This window comes from Camelina sativa, chromosome 14, assembly GCF_000633955.1.
Source record: "Camelina sativa cultivar DH55 chromosome 14, Cs, whole genome shotgun sequence".
In the NCBI taxonomy this organism is placed as follows: domain Eukaryota; kingdom Viridiplantae; phylum Streptophyta; class Magnoliopsida; order Brassicales; family Brassicaceae; genus Camelina; species Camelina sativa.
The window spans coordinates 28,906,251-28,918,686 of record NC_025698.1 but is presented as its reverse complement, the minus strand read 5'-3'; positions in this window follow the sequence as shown (position 1 = coordinate 28,918,686).

Here is a 12,436-nt window from a genome sequence, read left to right as displayed (position 1 = left end):
CATGTCCAATCTCAGTCCATGGCCTCACATCCTCTCACTAGGTCCGTGAGCCCATCCATATTCGACGGCTGATTTGTACGTCGGGGAAGCTTTAAAGATTTGTTACCGTCCCTACAAATCACCACATGATCTTTTCCTATGTTTTGTCCTCACTTGCACAGTTCCGACAGTCACTTCCCGGAAGGTCACCCATCTTGAGACTACTCCAGCTCAAGCACGCTTAACTCTGGAGTTCTCTCAGGACCCTTGACCGAAAAGAATAGTGCACTTTGGTGACATAGGTGGCCAAATCAATTCTTTTAAACCTCACAGCAAGTCTCTGAAACCGGGGTATCACAATTCACCCCCACTAACAGATCGCAACGGCCCCATTGCGCACCAAGATCGTCACCCTCGATGGTGTGAGCCCACTTGACTCCACACTCATCTGGGTTCAGCTCTAATACCAAACAGAAACGAACAGATCCTTTTTTTTTGTTAATAATAAATAATCTACAACAAGTGGTCCCATATCCACTAGCCACCTAACCACAACCAAACCAATCAACAGAAAATAAACCATACAATAACCAATAAATATCCAATAAATAATCAATATGTAAAACATAACAATTATTAAATACTCAAACAACCTGAAACATAGAACAAACATCCTAACAATGTTCTAATGACCCAACTCTAGCAACCTAGCAATGCCAGACAACAATCAATCAAGTCCCTAGAACATTCTTCTCTTCATTGCCTTGATTCCACGATCACACTTTGCCTTTACCTGCACCACAAACACAAATTGAGATGCATGAGTATTTTATAAACACTCAATATGACTATTCTCCCATCTATTGGGCTTTACACACAAGCAATAGAGACATCTCTAACCATCAACTAACAATCAACAACCAACAATAACAAACCAGGACTATGCATCGACCGACACCAAACATGCATCGACCGGCGCCAACTGGGGTTGCATGACCGACACAAGCTTGCATCGACCGACACACACACTGCATCGACCGACACATGCTCGACATAGCACGAAAACACTAGTTGCATCGACCGACGTCTCCACATGGCATCGACCAATGTTCCTAGGTCAAACGCGCCGACCTCGCATTTGCATCAACCGACGCACAAATGTTCATCGAGGGATGCACATGCCGAGCATCGTTTTTCCCCGAAGCTTCTCGCCTTTTCTTCGTTCCTACAAACACAAAACTCGATCCCAAGCCACAAGAAAGCTTCCCAACGTCCTAAATAACATTCTAACAAGCCAAACAACACATAAACAAGCAGATCAGAGAAATCTCCAGCTTAGATAAGCCATGGTCATGCACTTACCTTTGCCAAGACTAATCTGAACCTCAAACAAGCAAGACAACGCTCCTAGGAAGCTCCTACAATGATGCCAACTACAGATCTCTACAGGAACAACTTCCGATCTCCCAAAATCTTCAAAAACACTCAAGAACACTTTTTCTCTCTTTCCATTCTCCCAAAAGCGGCCAAACTCGACTAATGATATAGAAACTCGAGTTAAGGGTTTTTCCCTAACCCAAAACGCAGCGTTTAACTAAAGACTCGTCCACGAAAACCGACTATGCATCAGTCCGTTTTTTTATAGTAAATAATAAATAATAAGTAATAAATTATCTACAACTAGTGGTCCCATACCCACTAGCCACCTAACCACAACCAAACCAATCAGCGGAAAATAAACCATACAATAACCAATAAATATCCAATAAATAATAAATATGTAAAACATAACAATTATCTAATACTCAAACAACATGAAACATAGAACCAGCATCCTAACAATGTTCTAATGACCCAACTCTAGCAACCTAGCAATGCCAGACAACAATCAATCGAGTCCCTAGAACATCCTTCTCTTCATTGCCTTGATTCCACGATCACACTTTGTCTTTACCTGCACCACAAACACAAATTGAGAGGCATGAGTATTTTATAAACACTCAGTAAGGAAATCCTCCCATCTACTCGGCTATACACACAAGCAATAGAGACATCTCTAACCATTAACTAACAATCAATAACCAACAATAACAAACCAGGACTCTCCATCGACTGACACCAAACATACATCGACCGGCACCAACTGGGGTTGCATCGTCCGACATAAGCTTGTATCGACCGATGCAAGATACACTTGCATCGACCGACACACACACTGCATCGACCAACGCATGCTCGATATAGCACGAAAACCCTAGTTGCATCGACTGACGCCTCCACACGGCATCGACCGATAATCCTAGGTCAAACGCGCCGTCTTCGCATTTGCATCGACTGACGCACAAAGTGCATCGACCGATGCTGTAACGCCCCATAACCGTCCACATGGCCGGACTAACCGCTGGCCATTCTGGAGGTCGTCACAACAAGACAACTGCTAGCAATCCGACCAAAGTTCCACCAACGAATTAGCTATCTATCCGCTATGTACGTTCCTTAGGCTTTGCAACCCTCGGTACATACGCGGCGTTATGCTGGCCCGGACTAATCCGTACCATCTCCACTTGTCCGAATTATGTATGAAATTAACGATTTATTATATATAGAGTAAAGTTTACAAAATCAATAACAACACAAAATAAAAGCGTTGGATCCAACTTAACAAAGAATACGAGAATTAAAAATAACAAGAAGAAGCAAGGACTTTGCAACACAGCACAAAAACATCTTATCCGATCCATTAAACTCGGTACTACCCCTTAAAAGAAACACTTTCCCTGCAAGAAAAACAATTGTGGAGAGGGGTGAGCAATCTAAGATCACTCAGTGAGTTGGGCAACCCTCTAACATGCTATCCCCCTATAACATGCTATCTCAACACATCCAACTACCCCACAACTACCCCCACAACTACCCCACAATCAAAGCACACAATGCGGAAGCTTAGCAGCAAACAACACACAAGCAATCAATCAAGGAACAAACAAGACCCGACTCATCTAGACCTTGACTCTATCTTGGCCTCTATGCCACTTCACCTTGCAATCGCTGCCAAGGTGGAAAGAGGCTATCAGTGCATCAAGATCACTTGACCACACTTGACACCCAAGTCAGGTATCCACACCATGACTAACACCACCAGACTTCTCCCAGGGATATCACAATCAACCTGAGGAAGGCAACTTCACATCCTAGGGAACACACGTCCTAGGAAAAACAACTCCACAACCTAAGGAAAACACCATCACAACCTAGGGAAACACCATCACAACCTAGGGCCCATCTATCCTCTGTTCTGTCCCAACACTCTTCCGCGTTGATACCACAAAGGCAACCAACCGTACACACCCCAAATCCTCCGCGTTGTCACCCATCCAAGGTGAACAACCGGGTACATAGTGCCGCATCATCATGCGGTTCATACTAGTAGCTAGCTAGACCCGAATCCGTCCTGCCATGAAATCCCTCTAGATTAGCTCACTGGACTTCCACACACATCAGGAACAGAGATCAATCATCTAGCGAAGAGCCGAGAAATTTAACCCGCGATCTAGCTAGGACAACGCTTAACTCTAGGACTCAAGACTCCAAGAATTAAGCACAACCATACCACACACAAACATGCAAGCGTCACACGCAAGCAACAACCAATCAACACACAAGGCTTAAGCCGCAAGAAAAACAATCAAGCAACTTAAGAAACAATAAACATGCATGCATCCTATATGCTCCCAACCCAAAAGTTTTAAACTCAAATTAATAAAATTTTGCATGCATCTTAACTCCCATATTTTTTCACATGCATGCGGCTCTTTCCCTTCCAGAGATTCTCTCATGGCTTGAGAAAACAACACTCCAATGGTCTGATCTCCCATCAACACCATGAAGTTACTTTTCTTTGGTTTTGGGTACACATGCGGCTCTTTCCTCCCCGGAGATTCTCGCATGGCCTCACCAACAACCACCTTTCCCACTCTAGAGGTTAAACTTTATTTTCTTATATTTTTGGGTCCTCATACGGCTCTTTCCACACAGGAGATTCTCGTATGGACTCACCAAAAATAACATCCCCTCCACTAGACCGATCTTCCATCAAGTCTAGGAGTTTAACCTCTCCCCAAAATTCATGAAAAATAAAAATAAAATTTTATATGCATGATTCAACCCCCAAATTACTCAATTTTAAGTAAGAAAAATCTTACTAATTTTTCCATCGATCCCCATGACCGAGAAAAAATCCCAAATCAACATGCAAGGCATTTCACACTTGCAAGTGATTTTTAAAATTATTTTCCACCCTTGAAAAATACTCAAAACCCTCAAAATCTATCATGCAAAGCATTTCACACTTGCATGAGATTTACAAAATTATTCTTTCATCCCAAATTATTTTAAACCTTTAGATCTAGCATGCAAGGAATTTCACACTTGCATCTAGTCTAAGGAAAAGCCATTCTCCCCCAAGAATGCTTTAAAACCCCTTAAAATCCCTCTTGTCTACATGCAATCTACAGATCTACATGCAACAAGGAACTAATGCAACACACAAGGGCCGATGCAAGAGCTAGAGAGCTCACACACCTCCCAATCCCCAAAAATCCACAACTAACCTTAGCTTTGGAGACTCTTGGCCGATTAGAACTCCACCACACCACGCCGATCTGACAGCACCTCCCCTTGACCTTTAGCTCCTCTCACCGCCGAGATCTCCTCTTCTTCTTCCTCTTCACTCGAAATCAAGAGATTTTCTCTCCAAAAGAGTTGAGAGAAAATTTGGGCAGAGCTTTAGTGTTTAGAGAGACTTTTGGTCGATTATGAGAGGTTAGAGGTGCTATTTATAAGCCCTCCACTCGATTCTCTGAGCTAGCAAGTGGCAAAAATAAAGTGACAAATGTCACATTTTTTGCATGTACTCTCCCCCACTCGTGTGTGCATCTCACTCGTTGGCAAAGGATGCTTAATCTGGTGACACGTGGCGTCTCTCTCTCATGCAGAGACTCTTCCACTGCCCACGTCCCTCCATCTCTCTCTTGCATCACAAGCTCCCGCACTTGTCCGCAGAGACAATTCATTCGTCCGCAACCTTTTCCCTCGGCAGTCCCCGGTCCATCTGACCGTGACGTCGAACTTCCTCGTCTTTCTCCGGACCTCTCGTCCGTGACACTCGATTTTCTCGTCCATCTTCGGACCTCCCGTCCCATACGTCCGGTCCCTCTATTTCCCGCGGTACATTGACCGTTCGGGAAGTACGTGGCCATCCTGTTCTCATGGTCCGTTTTACGTCCTTTGTACCATTTTCCATGGCCATTACTTTCCTTTTCCTTCCTTTGGTCCTTTCACCAACTTCCTTGGTCATCCATCTTCCAATGAAATGGATGTCCCAATGGTTCACGTCCGATCTTCAGCCCAGGATCCTTCCACGACTTGGTAATTTTAACAAAAGTTACTTAGGCCGTTCTCGGAAATTTCCTTTTCTTTGTCTTTCTGAGACATCTCCACGTCCTTCGTACACGTTCCTCGCGTCCGGTACGTACTTCATGATACGGGTCATTATAGATGCACATGCCGAGCATCGTTTTCCCCCAAAGCTTTTCGCCGGATCTTCGTTCCTACAAACACAAAACTCGATCCCAAGCCACAAGAAAGCTTCTCAACATCCCAAATAACATTCTAACAAGCCAAACAACACATAAACAAGCAGATCAGAGAAATCTCCAGCTTAGATAAGCCATGGTCATGCACTTACCTTTGCCAAGACGAATCTGAACCTCAAACAAGCAAGCCAACGCTCTTAGGAAGCTCCTACAACCATCCTAACTACAGATCTCTACTGGAACAACTTCCAATCTCCCAAAATCTTCAAGAACACTCAAGAACACTCCATAACACTTTTTCTCTCTTTCCTTTCTCTCAAAAGCGGCCAAACTCGACTAATGAGACAAAAACTTGAGTTAAGGGTTTTTCCCTAATCCAAAAGGCAACGTTTAACTAAAAACTCGTCCACGAAAACCGGGATTTTGGTTCGCGGATGTTACAATTCTCCCTCACCAACATAGATTCGTTCTCGAATCTCGAACAACCATCAACCAAGGACTCCCGTGCAACCGTCGCCACGGCTCGCACTACCTCGGACCGATCTACGAAGGTCACCTCTAGGCGATAGACTCACCGCACTACCTCCGACCGATCTACGAACTAATTTATATTACAAAAGAGTTTAGAGTTCTAGATCTGATTTTAATTGCTTGAATCTTAATTAATTTATTGATTTAATATTTCATAATTACCTGAGAAATTCCCTAGGCCTAACCTTTTGATCTTCTGAATTAACAACACTTTTATTTAATATTCTGCATTGCTTTTCAATAATTAAACCAACCTGTTTAGCGTAATAATAAAACTCCATAATTTATTGTGTTTGATCTAGAGTCTCTGTGGAATCGACCCCTAAGTATTACAGTGATCTCTTGTTTGAGAGAGTAGCTCTAGGGATTAATTTGAACATATAAAATTTTGGCGCCGTTTTCCGGGACTCTTTGATCTACCATTAGATTGGAGTTTTTAATTTCGTCTAAATTTTTCTTTTTATTTTCTACTTACACGTTTTTCTTTTTCTTCTCTTCTGTGTTTCAGGTGTATGCCTCCTAGACCTCACACATGGAGCAACAAGACTGGTCCTATTGTGAAGCTTTCAAACCAAGAATTGGGAAAACTTGAGCGTGAGAATCGAAAAACAGCCAAATCTTTGAAGATGATTTACCCAATCATTCTGAGAGCTGATGAAGATGGTGTTTTGAGGGATCAAGAGGGCCACTTGGGAAATGAAACTAATCTTTTTAGGTGCGTGTGGTGATGAAGATGATACTTATGCAATGAATGTATGCAAACATGCAGACAGAGACATAGGCAGTGATGAAGATGAATGATCAAGTGGAATGCAAGAGGTTTCAATTACTCTTATGTTGTTGTAATATAAGAGATGTCAATCCATAATAAGTAAGATGTAAGCAATCAGGATGTGAACACTTATCTATGTCAAGCCAAGTATGAAAATGGTTTTATTGTAACAACCTAATGATAATGATGAAATGCATAACGTAAAATTACTTAGATAAGAGACTAAATGCAAAGTGAACATTGTAAATAAAGTAGAAATGATACTAACAAGAGCAGGAACTACACTAATGCAAGACGGTAAATGCAACATGATTAAACAAGGGTGAATGCAATGAAACATGAATGAAACTAGAAAACTGCAGAACAAGAACTCTGGAAGGAGCTCGAACTCGATCTTATACTCGATACCAGGTAGAGTGGGATGAAACGAAGAACATAAACAAAATCAGCAATCAAAACAGAACAAAATGAAAGCAAATCAAACAGGAAGCGAATAACAGTAATCAGATAGAGAATCAATAAACAAAGTAGGTCCTATGGATGGATTCATGGGCTGAACTCAAGATATAATTACCTAAACTGATCAACAAACCTCAATCAACAAAGAGCTATCTCTAGACAATGATCTTCTAATACTTGTTAATCCATTCTCATGATAATAAAAATCAGGTTTAAACACTCCTAGACCTAGTTCTCACTAGCTAAAACATATAAAAACAGGCATTAAAGATCCAGATCCTCAATGTCAAAAATCACCTTAAACATCCAATCTCTCAGGTTAAGTATGATAATCTCTAGCATTAGCCTTATCTAACAACTTAGACATTGGTGTGATGCTAAGAAGCTTAAAATCTATCATTACCCTCTCAGATATAAGAACAACATAGAGCATATCTAATCTAGAAGAGATATTTAAACAATCAATCTTGATCAGTCTAAGCAACCATAACTCTTATCCAGCCTTATCCATCCCTAAGATCCTAACACACTACTCAGAATCACTAAACATGATGAACAAAATCATAAACCCAGAAATTAATGAAACTTGCATGATTAGAAAGATAAGACAGAGATCTACAATATTGAACAAGAAAGCAAACTCAAATTCTTAAAACTTAGAAAGTTATGGAACCAACAAGTATCAAAAATCTTGAGAAAATACAATAAAAAGTGGCTGATGATCTAAGCAAAAAGTAGAAATTCCCAAATGGGTAAAAACTAGGTTTCTCAGATATTTTCTCTCTAAAGTCGCCTCCCCTTTTTCGGCCATAAAGTACAATGGGTTTATATAGGAGGGAAGGGAAGCCCTAAAATGGCTAGAAGACAAAATAGAGAGGCGGCTCAGTCAACTCGACCATATGCTCGGTCGAGTGCATGGTCGAGTGACCTCTTATTCTGCTTCTTCCAATCGGTTGAGTCCCTCTCCTCACACGGTCGAGTGTCTGGTCGAGTGTGGTGGTCGAGTGACTTCTGGACCTTGGTTCTCTTCTGCTCTAGCTCCTCTGTCTGCTTTACTTGATGGCTCCACTCTCCTTCAGCACTTCTCCATGCTCCTTTGGGTCCTAAATCATCTGATTATGCAAGAAATAGTGCAATGCAATGCAAACCTACTCTAATGCAGAAACAGTCCTAAAATTACTCAATAATGGCTAAACAAGCTAGTAAATCATGCAAAAGGTGTAAATAAACTAAGGTAAAATAAGGTGAAATATATGAACATCAACACCCCCAAACTTAGTCTTTGCTTGCCCTCAAGCAAATAAACAAGACATGAGTAGGGAAGTGAAGTTTGAAAGTGGGATCTCAGCACCTAAAGCTTGATAATAAACTAGCTAGAATCAATGTCCAAGTTACTAGTACTATGATGCAAGGTGAATGAGCTATACTTAAAGATTTTAGACAAGCCTTTCACAACCTTAACTAATTCAAGCATTAGACTTCCACATGCATTCAAATCGGTCACTTCCTTTAACATTCATTAAACAAGAACATGAATCTGAATATGCAATGTTTAAACTCATTTGGCTTGGTAATAAGGGTTCTCTCTCATAAAGTGGATTGAGCTTTAGAACAAGGCTAAAGGTAAGAACACTTAGACACATACAAGAACAGAACCTTGTCTACCTAAAGGCACCCAAAGTGTTTATCCTAACATTCTAATCCCATAATGTCCTAATTCTACCCTTTAGCTTCATCTTTTCTCTTTTGCCCTTTTTCTCTTTTGTTTTTCAGTCTTAGGAGAGGGTTTTTTACTGATTTCTCTAGTGGAATGGGGGTTCTCTTTCTTACTTGTTTCCCAACTCAATAAGCGTTTTGCTAGACTCTTCTTTTCTTTGACCATAACCTTATTTAAAATTTTTACTACACCCCATTCTTTCACTTAGAGTTTGAATTTACTTTCAAACACTTCCCTCCTAAGGACTTTTCCCTTTTCTTTCTCTTTTCACTCTTTTCTTTTCTTTTTCAAACACACCAAGTCCCAAATCCAGAAATTAAACCACCTAGTCCTATCTAGTTTGAAAAATGCAAACTAGAACTACACAATGTTTTATTCTTGTCAGTTCAAATCTAACACTTTCTACCAAGCTCAATCCCAAAATACGTCTCACACACACAAGAATAAACATGGCTTGAAAGAAAGGTTGGTTAAGGGTAGGGGAAACTGATTCAATGATGAAATCAGCTACTTGGATCAACAAGAGTGGTAAAAAGGGGAAAGATGATCCAAATATATATAAAGTATCTATGAGTTTAAAACAATGCACAAACTGATAATTAATAATCAATATTAGGTTCTTATAAATAGGAAATGACCTCAAATCACAACATGCTTCAATTTAGACCAGAATGCAATATAGGAATTATATACTTGGTTCAATCTTATGTTTCTAGCCACTCAACTAGCATCAAAGTACTATTAACTTGGGCATTGATCCTAGTTTAGTGAATTTAAACAAGTTAACAAGGCTAAACTCATCATAGATCCCTAATGCAAATTATAAAACAGTCCTACATGAAACATTCTAACAAGATCCTAATATGCAATGCAAACTATATGAACACTCTGTTTTTTTTTTAAAGATTTTTGTGAAAAGTTTTCAATTTTTTTTTGTTTTTTTATGCCTTTGATGCAATGCAAATATAAACATGATAATGCTAAAAATTTGAAATAAGAAAATAGAAAATGGTGTTAAATGCTGTCTTAAACTCTCTCCCAAACTTAAATTACACAGTCTCTTGTGTAATAAAAATTTGAAAGAGAATTTAAAAACTTAAACAAATATATCATGCTACTAAATGGTATAAATAATGGATAAGGTGATGTTGGTACCTCAAGGGTTGTGGAAGTAACTATCTACAGCATCACTCATGCTGTCATAGGTGTAGTTGGGGGCTTGATTCTAGCTTGGAGATGGAGAAACAGGGTACTCGACTATGGCCATTGATTGGGACTCGGTCGAGTGCTCGGTCGATTGGACTGGTCGAGTGGGTGGTGGTGGGAAGAATTGTTGTCCTTGCTGCCCATAGTTGTTGCATGAGGGCTGGGTCCATGAAGAACTGTGGTGGGTAGGGTAGGTTGGGTAAACTTGGCCATAGGGATAGCCTGGATAGCCTGTAGGAGCTGGAAAACCATAAGGACGTCTGGGCAGGTACTCGGTCGAGTGCTCCGGAGGTGCTCGGTCGAGTGCTGGCTCGAGTGGACCGGTCGAGTGCTGACTCGAGTGGACCGGTCGAGTGCCTCGGAAACTGATGTTCTGTGCAAGCTGGACCTTTTTTCCTCTGAGTTGGCTCATGTAGTGAAGCTCTTGCTGGTTCCACCGGGTTTCCAACCCTAGCCAATGCTCTAGTTGAGCTACTCCTCCTCGAAGGCTCAGATTGTGCTGGGGATGAATTTCCACTCTTAAGCTCAGTAATCTCTCTCTTCATACCTTTGATGGACTTGGACATCTTCACCATCTTCTTCTTCAGCTTTTCCACAGTCTTACCATGCCACTTGTTCCACTTTTGGAGAAGTGTTACCCTCTTGCTAATTTCTCTAACTCCTATACTATCTCTTGGACTTGGCTCATAATCTTCAAAATAGAACTGCTCTTCCCCATCAGCCATCTCCACATCTTCAGCTTGGTTTTCTCTCATTTGGGTGTACCATCAAACAACAATTCAGCAGCTAGCCAAAAGTCAATATTTAGTCCTTCTCTTATGGTGGTGATTGCTTGATTAGGTAGAACAAACTGAGTCTTCCCCAGTGTTGGATGCTCAAAGTTGAAAAGGTGCTTCCCATGGTGCATCTCCTTGGCTTGAATGAGAGTGGAGGTGAGGTATTGGGTGTCAATCCATCTTGGTTTGGTCTTCTCTACTTGAAGTGGTACATTGGCAACTACTAGGATTGGAGTGATGATGCCTCCAATGGTTTAACTCCAGTTGAGTTCCTCTTATGTAGCTTGCTCACCCAGCTTCTATAATAGGTAAATTGGTCAATGAGGACCATAGCCAAATCTGTTTCCACACTGCTCCCAAGAATGATGGTCCCATCTCTTGCTTGTGTGATGATGCCATAGAGTGCTACATCAATCATATTAAGCTCTCCCTCATTCAGATTTCCAGTTTCCTTCCTAGCAAAGAATGTGTTTGCTAAGGCCTTGTGGAAGTACCTTAGGACTGGGCTCCTAATCTTTGAACTCTTGGTCTTGGAAGAAGAATAGAGCTTGTTATCTCCAATTGTTTCCCAAACAGCAAAGAGTTCTTCCCTTGGTATGACCATGTTCTCTTCACTTCCAACTTCAAATCCATAGAGTGTAGCTAACTGCTTAAGTGACAACTCATACTTCTTGCCCTTGATGGTAAAATCAATGTAACCAGCTCCCATCTCTTGATCCATCCCTGTGAAGAAGTGCAACTTAATGGTGGCTAAGAGCTCACAGCTCTCTTCTCTATACCCCTCCATGTGCATTACACTTTTCAAAAAGAAACTCCACATCCTCAGCAATGCCCAACTTCTCCATGGTCTCCTTGTGTGGATATCTTGTTCCTTGGAAACTCATCTTCATGAAGGCTTCATAGAGCTGGCTAGGAGTTAGGGCACCAGATTCTTCTTCTACTTCTTCTTCTTCTTCACTCTCATTCTCTTCTTATTGCACTTCAGCTGATAGCCTCTTCCCTTTTGCCTTGTTCCTTCTTATGTGCTCTTCAAGAGTAAACTCCATCTCCTCATCACTCTCAGTTCTCTATGGATCTTCCTCAGCAGGTTGATGTTTCTCCTTCGACACGCCACTCGACCCCCTACTCAAACTAGCACTCGGTCGTTTGCCCCCTCGAGTGCGTGGTCGAGTGCGCTCACCAATCTCTCTTTTTGAGACCAACAGTGCATCACGACGATCCATGAAACGATCAGCAGCTTCCTTGGCAGAAGCTTCTCTGATAGCAGCTTATTTTGATGTTTTTGTGGATTTGGAAGACATAATAGACTCAAAGCTCAAAGTCAATAGGTTAGTAACCCAAAAACCAAAGGAACTAAGCTTGAGCAAGAAAATGAAACTTGAGAGAGATTTTTTAGCTAGAT